The sequence below is a fragment of the Pinus tabuliformis genome, chromosome 1_1, assembly GCF_031772625.1.
Source record: "Pinus tabuliformis cultivar Carrire ecotype Pingquan chromosome 1_1, CPIR1, whole genome shotgun sequence".
Taxonomy (NCBI): Eukaryota; Viridiplantae; Streptophyta; class Pinopsida; order Pinales; family Pinaceae; genus Pinus; species Pinus tabuliformis.
Genome location: NC_142297.1, coordinates 996,539,614 through 996,550,766, shown reverse-complemented (window position 1 = coordinate 996,550,766; position 11,153 = coordinate 996,539,614). Strand labels below are relative to the sequence as shown.

The following is an 11,153-nucleotide window of genomic DNA, read 5'->3' as shown; positions in this document are numbered from 1 at the left end:
GTCAAGTTATATTCTTGCATGAGTGTTTTTCAAGGTTAATGGTGTTTCTTGTGACAAGATGTCACAGGATTTTGGAAGGTACAAGCTTGATAAAGAGGTTCATGATTAGCATTCATTCTCAAATCATGACATGAGAAACATGTTAATACTGGAGAATGATGGAATCAAGAAGCGAAAATGGACAAAAATGCCAAAAACATTTGTAGCCCTTGTAAAAAATCAAATGGTCTACAATGCGATTTGATGTGTTGATGCCAAAAGCGAAAGAGATGGCGAATGCATTATTCAAGATGTGGAATTTGGAACTATGGAGGTAAAAGAATGGTCATTTCTTTTCTTGTTATTACTGATATTGGAACTCATTTCTGTAGTTCACTCAGATGGGATTAACATGGAAAAGTGGTTTCCAAGGAGAAGCTTGTGTCGAATACATGTGTTGCAAAGGAGGAACATGATTCTCAGTGGGAAGGCCATTAGTTAGCTTTCCAAGCACCGAGGGATCACTTTGGTACAACAGGGTGTTTAATCAGCAAGCAACCATCAAGTGTTGGATTGGGTCAGTAGAAAAAGGAGAACATTGGTTGAAGTGCCAAGCCATTTGCAAGGCAAGGCATGTTAGTGAACCCAAGTGGTTGTCATGGAGATTTTTCCAGGTAGAATCAATTGATAGAACTTGGGAAGGAGAAGAGTATTCAACTCTCATCAGATAACCAACTTTTATGGGTCCAAAAGCCTATCAGTGGGAAGGAGTGATCGAAATCTGGATTAGGGGCAAAAATTTGCTCAAAAATCAAAGTGTTCGGAATTGATCAAAACCTGAATGAAAGCATCCATCTCAGTAATACAATCTGAATGCAAAGTGTTTCACTCAAAACGAAGTTCGTGTGAGAAAGATATTGCATTTTGATCATTTGGTCAAACAAGCAAATTTTGGTATAGACTGACTAGGATGCTGACTAGGCATCCGTACAACCCAATCAACAAAAATAATATTCTATGGAATATTCCCATAGGTGGTCCAATCACATTGCGACAAGTGTCTGCACGGTATTCATCAAGGGGCATTGAGGTGGACCAATGGGAGGGTGACATGTGGCAAGCCCAGAGGCCACCACATGCCCTCTTAAAGGTTAGGTAAAAGTTTATGGCAGGCTAAGGAGTTGAACCTGTGACCTCGCCCCCACAAGCACTATGAATTACTGCTACACCACACTATGTGTCTTAACCAATGTGTGTTGCGGATTGTATTTAAAGACATAGCTGTGGAGTTTGGGAGTTAACCAAAAGCTTAACCGCTGCATGTGAACACATTTATAAACTGACAGCCAACATTTTATGTTAACCACTAGCGGTTACATAATTGCCAGGTAACACTAATCGCCAACGTGTGACCAACACCGATGATAACCGCTAGCATTTTATGCTAACTGCTAGATTAATGTGCTAAGCGAGATTAGTGATAATTAATCCATGTTTATCAGTTAATTAATTTCAGATTAGTTTGGTGGAGTTTTTGGTGGATCCGACAAATCTGGAACTAACTCCAAATTTGGCGGAGTTAACAGGAGTTTTTCCAGATTTAGTGGAGATTTCCTAGGAGAAACTGAAGAAGCCATAACTTTGGCAGTTTTTGACCAATTTTGGCTCAAAAAGAGTCATTCCTAGAGGATTTGGATGCTATGAACACAATGGAACAAGTTTTAGAGGCAAAAAGTCACTTATGTACGTAATTTTTATACGTTTAATTTTAAGGAAGCCTATGGCCACCATGAGAGGAGGTCAAGCCTAGATCAACTGAAGTCCAATTGCAGAGCTTGGAGAGTCATTTTCGGGGTTTTGGGTCTTCTGAATTCAATGGAGTAGGTTTCAAAGCCATTGGAGCACTCTAGGTGCATGTAATCATAGAATTGACCATTAATCCAAAGAGGGCCTAGCCATTGAAGTAGGTCCAAGGAGATGTAGCCCAAGGGGGGTGAACTCCTTTATCAACTTTGTGTTATGAGTTTGCTGTGTTTCATTTCTCTGAAATTTACTTGCTGCATATGTGTTTTTAAATAGCTAATTAACCTCATGAATCACTCATAAAAGAGACATAATCTTTAAAATTTTGGTTAATTTGAGATGATCCTAACCACATTTTAAATTACAGACGAGGGAGCTCACATAGCTTTAACAAGTTTGCCCAACATTTCAGATCAACCATAAACCCAATCTCACTGACATAAGTACCAATGTTTACACAAATCCTACTAGAGTATAATGGGATGTTTTAAAAAATATGAGAATTTTTGCTCCTCTAAATTTCCAAAAATATATAGAAAGGGAGATTTTTTTATTTCTTATACTCCTTCTCCCACTCCATCAAGCAATCTTCCATAAATGATGAGTTCCAACTAGCTACAAATTAATTATTTTTTGTAACACTGATCTATATGGATACTTAAAAGGGACACTTAAGGAATAGGTGATCAATATCCTCAATATATTCCTTACACATAACACATCTAGCTCGACTTGTAAATTCCTTTTTACATACATTTTCCTAAGATAATATCTTGTTTTTCAAGACCAACAACCTAAAACATTTGAGTTTTAATGTAAATTTCCACTTCTAATTCTTCCCGAAACTCCACCTTTCCCCTTCCTTCAAAAGTGATTGAGAAATGTACAAGTAGATCTCCTTTACAAAGATATGGCCCTGAACAACATTTCCATCCCATGTCAAGTGACCAATCTTCCCTATCAAGCAGATACCAAATAAATATAAATTTAGCACATAACTGTCCCACATACTAGCTAATTCACTAATTAGGCCTAAGTCTCTTGAGTATTGCCAGATCAGATAGTGATGGATTGAATCATCTTCCTCAAAATATTATGTAAAAAATAAAAACCTTTATCATGGATGTACCTAATGAGATGACAGGGAAAAGAGTGGTTTTCCAAGAATCCTCCAATAAGGTCCAAACCAATTTCAACCAATGAGCCTTCTCCAATCTCCCACTTTAGGTTTCCAATCAACCAATGTTTAACCTTCATAAGGCTATTCCATACATACGAGACCCTTCTAGTAACCCAAGCCCATGATTTGATCCATTCAACCGTGATGCAACCACAAACTGTTGTTTAAGGTATTTTTTTGAGACATTCCTTTGCCATATTCCTTCTCCATATAAATCCGTCAATAACATTTTTACCAACAAATCCCAACCAAAAATTTCAATGTTCTTTAAACCCCCGTCATCCTTATTTTCTCTTTTATATTTCCTCCAATCTAACCAAATGTATCTTGTGACAATCCTTAGTCCCTGACCATATGAAATTTTAAATTATTGAATTAATTTGCATAATGATGTGTTTTGGGATAAAATAAATATGAATCTAGTATACTGAAAGATTTTGCAAGATAGACTAAGCCAATATCAGTGTTCCCCCAAGTGTAATCCATTTTAGTGACCAATTTGCCTTTTTTTTCTCGAATTTATGCATTAACCATTTCTAGTCTCTAATGCCATAATTATTCAGTTTCAAGTAGAAAGCAAGATATTTAAAAACATCGTTCAAACCAATCACATCCATTGCAAATAAATTAGCAATCTCCATTACTAAGCCATTACCTGTGGCCACTTCAATAAGCTATGATTTTGATCTACTCATCAGAAGACTTGTTGCTTCACCAAAAATATAAATAATAAGTGTAAGTATTTCCATTCCAATGTGGATACATTCCGAAATATTAACACATCATATATGAACATAAGATGTGTTATAGAAATATTTTTGGTGATCTTAATACCCACAAAGAAACTTCTATTCTTTGCATCATATATCATTTGACTCGTGCCTTATATGACAATAAAAAATAATAGAGGGGATAATGAGCACCCTTGTCTCAACTCTTGTGAAGCCTTGAATTTTATTTATTTATTTATTTATGGTACTCCATTTACGAAAACAACATAATTCATTGATGTAATGCAAGCCATTTTGCAATGAAAAACCTCAACAGAAAGTCCATTTTTTGCAAAGGAATCCTAAAAAAGCACTAGTATACATAATCATATGCTTTAATCATGTCCAATTTCAGTAATAATGACTCCTTTTTTTTTACCTTAATGGAATGTAAGGATTCCTGTGTTATGGCAACTGCATCATTTATCTATCAACGCTCTAAAAACCCAAATTTCTTGGATGTAATATGCTTAGACAAAGTATCCTTTAATTTGAAAGTAATTATCTTCGAAACAAACTTGTAGACAATATTACATAGTGAGATTGGTCGATAATCCTTAAAATAAGTGGCCTTGGATACTTTTGTAATCAATGTACTAAAAATAGAATTTAAAGCACCATAAATCTTACAAGAAGTCATTGATTCTTCAGTCAAGAGGAGTAGATCTTGTGTCGCGATATCCAGAAAATGTAGGAATAATTCTATAGTCCACCCATCCAGCCTCAGGCTCTTATCCCTAGCAATTGACTTCAGGATTGTTTCAACATCTTCAAAAGTAATCAACCTCCCAATAACATCATCGTTTTCCATAGAAAACATCTATGGATACATGTTTATAACTTCTAATTTCTTATCAATTTCAACCCCTTCTCTGGTTGAATATAAATTCCCAAAATATTTGAAAAAATCATTCTGTAAATCCTTTTGCTTATAGATGTGTCTACCCTCTTCATCTTCCAATTCCCATATAGTATTTTACTTCCTCATTTGTGAGGCATATTTATGGAAGAATTTTGTATTGTTATCTCCCCCAACTATCTAATCGGCTTGGATATTGAGCTTCCATTCCTCTTCTCATTGAGCTAAATTCAATCTCTGCTTGGTTTCTAGGTCCAAGGAATTTTATTTCATTTCTTTAGATAAATAACCAAGATCCAAGGGGAAATATAAGAGATCAAGCTCATGGTCAAACTCAACAAGTTCCTGCTTATTCCTTCTCTTTTTTTCTCTTTCCCAATTTCTGACTTCCTTCTTAAGAGATTTTAATTTCTGACAAACCACATCCATCTGGGATACCACTATTTTATTTTCATTATTTTCCCATGTATCAAGAACAAGTTTTTCAAATTCACAGTATTTTAGCCATGTATGGTTAAACTTGAATGGAAGACCCTTCCAAGAACATTCACCGCACCATTGAATAAAAATAGGAGAATGATATGACAACCTTGATGAGTTAACCCATGTGAAAATAGAACCCAATTTTTCCAACAAGTTCTCATGTACTAAAAACCTTTCTAGTCTCTTAGCTACCCCAACTAGTCCAATGCGACCATTCCTCCAAGTGATAAGAAGAGGAACTGAGGGAATATCTACCAAATGATTTTGTGTAAATATATTCTTAAAAGGGTCACAAAATGGATCCAATTTACTACTCAAGCTCCAAACCTCGCCCATAGAGACCATGAGTTTTAAATATCCTACCACAAGTAGAGAATCAATCTTCAACAACCCACTAGTATCCAACCTATTCCAGAAATCCAATCTGGATTCATAGGGAGCATAACAGTTCAATACATGTAATTTATCTTTTGATCACCTTATGAATCCAGTTAATAAAATACCTGCACAAGTTTTGAATGACAAGAAATTTACAAGGCTCAGATCCTGCATAGCAGCCAGTCCCCCAGATAGTCCATGAGCATCAATAGAACATAATTTCCACCCTGGACATATCTTAAGAAAATATGCTCGAACCTTATATCCATGGGTCATAGTTTCATGTATTAATAAAAAGATGGCCTTTGCTCCAATAAAAAATGCTGCGGGGAATTACTTTTAGGGGAATTACCTAAACTCCTAATATTTATGGACATGATCTTCATGAAGGGACGATGTCAACGGGGGAAATTCCTCTAAGAGCCCGATCATATAAACTAGAATGGGCATGGGATTTTATAGAATCCAACTATTCAGTAAATTCCAAATGGCGGCCTTGCAAAGTCTGATCCCCAAAGGGAACCACTCTATATCTACCCCTTTGATACCTCTTCCTAATAGTAACATTCTAAGTGGATTAAGGACTTAAGGGAAAATAATTTAGGGATTCCACCATTGAATGAATAGTAAGAGGTTCAAATAAGAAGACTGGGTTGTTCCTTAGAATGTCGAGGTCATTACCAATGAAATTCGATGGGGAATTCATTCCCACAAAAGAGCTGAACTGCATCAAAGGGGAAATCAAATCCAAAGGGGGATTACAAGACTCTTTGTAAAGCTCAAGCTCATTTCCAACCAAAGTAGCGATAGGCTCTGATATGCCAAAATAGGGAGGGTATTACCTCAACGAGAAAGAGCTCTAAAAATAGAAGAAATGTCTATAAAACCAAACCTAATCACATGGTTCACACATGGAGGTATAGATCTATTCTCTACCATTTGAAACATCAACAATAACAAATTTATGAATTTCAACATTAGAGGGAAAAACAGAAAAGGTATCAAATCAGTACCTGGGTCAAAATGTAGAATAGGTGTAATACGTCGTTCTGCTATAACTTGTCTCGACAAGGTCTCTTCCAAATGCATAGGACTAGATCGACCCTTCGAAAAAACATCATGAGTGAAGCCTCGAAATCTATGATGACATTTTTCCACCAGATCTCTAGTTTGATGATGCCCCAAACATTGAAATGGAATCCCCCAATAGTCGATGCATCGTCGATAGACATTACAACCCCATTTAAAGTCTAATTCATCAGGTAAGCCTCCAGAGAAGTCCAACTTAATAAGGGGATTCATCTGAGGATTATGTGAGAAGCTTCAGGTTGCAAGTGCTTTCTGGGACTAAGGAGGAATCAGGGGGAGAACAACAACTAGTCTCAATACTTCCCATGCCCTTGGGAGCCATGCCCCCTTTCACCCCTAGTGCTTGTTCTCCCCACCACCAAATTTCTACAAATTCTCATTCTCATGCTGTTACCCTTGGGCAGAGATCCCCATACCTTCTCAGAAAACTGTGAGCACTTTCCCTCCTTCATCCTTGGTGTCTCCTTCCATGCCTAGGTCCCCTTTGCTCAAGACTCCCAAGACTCCAAGGACACCATGGACTCCTTCCCTTATCTCTCCCAAGGTTCCGAGCCCCATTGAGACTCCCATGAAAAAGGTTTTGACCAATTTGAAGACCTATCTTGGGGAGGTTGGGCACCTCACTAAGCTCAATCCTCAGGATGCGTGGTTACCTATCATAGAGTCTAGGAATGGGAATGCTTACTATGCAATGTTTCATAATCTCAATGCAGGGATTGGCTTTCAGGCCTTGATTCTACCAATGGATTTTACCTTCTTGGGATGGTATGTAGGATGTTCTTGATTTCTCTGTCTTTTTGGTTTCATGTTTTCATGGGTTTTTTTACAAAATTGATTTTTAGATTCATCAAAATATGATCTGATGTCAGATCACATGGATGTATTTTACAAAATAATTTGAAGTGATTTTAGATTCATCTTGACCCCGATCTGTTATACTTAAAAAATGATCAAATTCCTTAGGTTAGAAATCTCAAAGTTTTCACACTCACTTGGTGTGATTAAATCATATTGATATTGCTATATCTAACTAGGTTGTAGAATGTGCCTATGTAGAATGTGTCAGTCCAATGGAATGCAATGGATAAAAACGTGGGTTGCCTCTGTAGAATGTGTCTCAGTCCAATGGAGTGCAATGGATAAAAATGTGGGTTGTTGTGGGTTTGTTTCTTCTGCAACCTTTGTTTTCATTTGCATTTTCTTTTTTCTTTGATATTTGTATTGTGACATTATTTGAGATTTGTATTATGACTTAGAACTGAGTTCTATTAGTTTTATATTTAAATACATCCATCTAAACTCCATAACTCCAGATCTGTTCAAATAAATATTGAATTTTTAAAAATAACAATTTTTATGTTTTGAATTCCTAAAAATAACAATTTTAATGTTTTTGCACCCAATCGATAGAGTTAAATAGTCATTTAAGTTGTTGGGATTCAAAATCATTGATATTACTACCTCTACCTTGGCTTTAGAATATGCCTTTTAGAGTTATGAATATAGAAATTTGCTATTGTGGGTTTATTCCTTCTGTAATTTGTACTTTTTGCAACATTGTTGTGATTTGTAGTTTCTTTCCCATGAATATAAACAAGAATCCCAGATCTGTTCAAATAAATATTGAATTCCTAAAAGTAATAATTTTTATGTTTTGAATTCTTAAAGGTCATAATTTTTATGTTTTTTCACCCACTTGATGAGCGTAAATAGTCCTTAAAGCGGTTGGGATTCAAAATAATTGATATTACTACCTCTACCTTGGTTGTAGAATGTGCCTCTTAGAGCTATGAATATAGAAGTGTGGTGCTATGGGTTTATTCCTTTTGCAACTTTGTTGTGATTTGTTATTATTCATGCATATAAACATGAGCTAGGGAATAATCTATCTGACCATAACATACGTGTGGCAACTCTAGACTCTGTGGATTCTTATCATGCTTCATGAAGCTGTTTCAGGGGAATGCTACACATATATGTGGAAATTTTGCATGCTCCATTTGGTAACAATAATAGATACCTTATGCAATTACAATCTTGATATCTAGGCTTCTTTATTACTAAGATTAAGCTACATGCCTATTTCAGTTGGATATCAAAGTGTGGATTGCTATCTCCAATGCAGAGTCCATACAATCTTCAATTTTAGGTCTAAACATATGAGTTTAGATATATTTGTTGTAGATCTAATTGATTCAAGTATATATTAATGTTGGATATAATAATCCTAGATGGAAGGAATGTATGAATGCCGATTTTTCTTTAAACATTGCAGGGGAGAGGCTTGGTGTATGGTTGACTCTATTTCCAATTGTTTATCTATTAGCCAGGATGACAACTTCCCTGATACTGATTGGTGGAGAGACAATGAAGTTGTTTTTCCAAATTTTTTGTGGCCCAACTTGTGGATCCAATCCACTTACTACAGTGGAATGGTATTTGGTTTTCGTGTCCCTTTGCATTGTTCTGTCCCAGTTATCTAATCTTAACTCCATAGCAGGACTCTCCCTTATAGGTGCTATAACTGCAATTACATACTGCACTATGGTCTGGGGTTTGTCCACAAGAAAATATAGACCCTTGGCATATCTTATGAAAACCTAAAGGCCAAGACGGACACTACAACAACATTCTCAGTCTTGAATTCATTGGGAATTATTGCTTTTTCCTTCAGGGGTAACAATCTTGCTTTGGAAATATAGGTATTGTGCTTTTGTAGCAGCATAGACTTGTGTTTCCTTATGATTTCTTATCTTTGTCTATATTGTTTAGAGAAGGTTACATGTTGATAGCTTACCTTATCGATGATGTTTCTTTCCTGTGATTGACTAGGAAGTTGTATCTGAGAATGCAAGCTACTATGCCATCTAGTCTCAAGCATCCTACCTTTGTACCAATGTGGAGAGGAGTAAAGGTTGCTTATTTAATGGTGGTCACGTGTATGTTCCCCATTGTAATTGGAGGTTACTGGGCTTATGTATATTTTTTAAGTATCGATCACTTGCCTTCTCAAACTTGTATTTGAGTAAAATCATAGATGCTCTGACTTTCTATATCTTATTGATGTATTTTATGGCAGTAAATCTAATGTTGTTAATTTATTTCTTCATAGTTTGTTATGCCAAGTTGCCAACAATATATTTTCCTCTCGTGCCTTAAGAACCTGCATCATTCAAATTTTGTTGTTAATTGGTTGGTCTCATAATATTCTCGTTCATATCTTTGTGCATATCAATTGTTCATAAAGAACACAGTCTTTTACCATTATGGAGTATCATGAACTTACTTTAACTGGTATCATTTTGGAATTTTACATTTGTTACTTAATGGATCCTCTTTTATAGCCATATTTAACTTGTATTAACTAACTTGTATGTAGTTTTCACTTCTTGTGACATGAACAACAAAAAGACAACCATGTTCAAGAAAACCATGTTTGAAGTTGTTGCCTTGGTAATTGAGGAATCTGGTTCACTTAACCTAGGTGCAATTTAGGTTGAGGCTTCTTGCATTGATATTGTGGTCAATAGTTGGTGAATACACTTGCTTTATCAAACTAGACACATAAGATTCCTCTGATTTGACTCCATTCTATGTGCAGATCCTCTACCTGACAATGTTACTTCTCTACTTTTGTTGGGCATATTACTGTCATAGGTCTTTCTCTGTAAGAGTGTCTTAAAGAATTGTATCCCAATGCCTCACTTATTTTAGCCATAACATAGTCTTCTCCACTTTTCACTTTTACCTTTAATGCATAGTAAAAATAAATATTAAAAGTCATGTGAAAAGCGATTTAAAAATAAATTCGTCATAAAAAAATTATCTGATGGGTATGGGGACCCGTCAAATTTAACCCTTGATTTGTGCATAAAGTCTGGTACTAGATTGCACAACCCTTTTCTGATGGTGAAAAAAATGAAATGATATTTTAAGGTCCATGAGACTAAAAATAGTCTATGAGACCATTAGTTCCATGTTTTTCGCTTTTTGCAATTCAATCCTTTTCTAATTCAATTTGATGATGAGTTGGCCCAACCTTCAAACAATCCCCTCACAAAAAAGATAATGCCAAGAAACTGATGCTAACATGTTCTCATAACTTTATCTGGTGTCTTTGAATGCATCACATTCCACAATGAAATGTTTTTCCGATTCCACTGCCCTAGACGTGCAAAATGCACACACACGTTCTTCCCAAGCTTCTTTAGGCCTTTTCCACCATCCTGTTTCACACCGAAGTTGATGCGAGTTGGTCCTCAATTGAGCAATAAGAACCTTTTCCCTCCACGAAATGCTAGCTCCAATGAACTCTTTTTGTTGTAGATCATACACAGGGTTGAATTCCTCAATGGAGTACTTCTTCTTTCTACCCAACTCTTTTCCCCATACCTTTTTACAAAACTTATCCATAACAAACTCCTTTAGCTCCTTGCTATTTGTGGGACAAACATTGAGGTAGATATTCCATTTTGCATCCATGTATAGTTTTGTTTCATCCATGTTTTCTTTCTTTCGCTCATGCCTTCATTGAAGATAACATTAGGCCATCTACCTACTCTCATTTTCCTGTGAAGTAATGTCAGATTTTTTATTTATTTATTTTTAATTT

General features: G+C 35.8%; 1 pseudogene; it reads left to right on the top strand.

The window, feature by feature from the left end:
- The first annotated feature begins 7,010 nt into the window (after positions 1-7,010).
- Positions 7,011-9,566, top strand: LOC149217947 (lysine histidine transporter-like 8; annotated as a pseudogene).
- Positions 9,567-11,153: the final 1,587 nt, after the last annotated feature.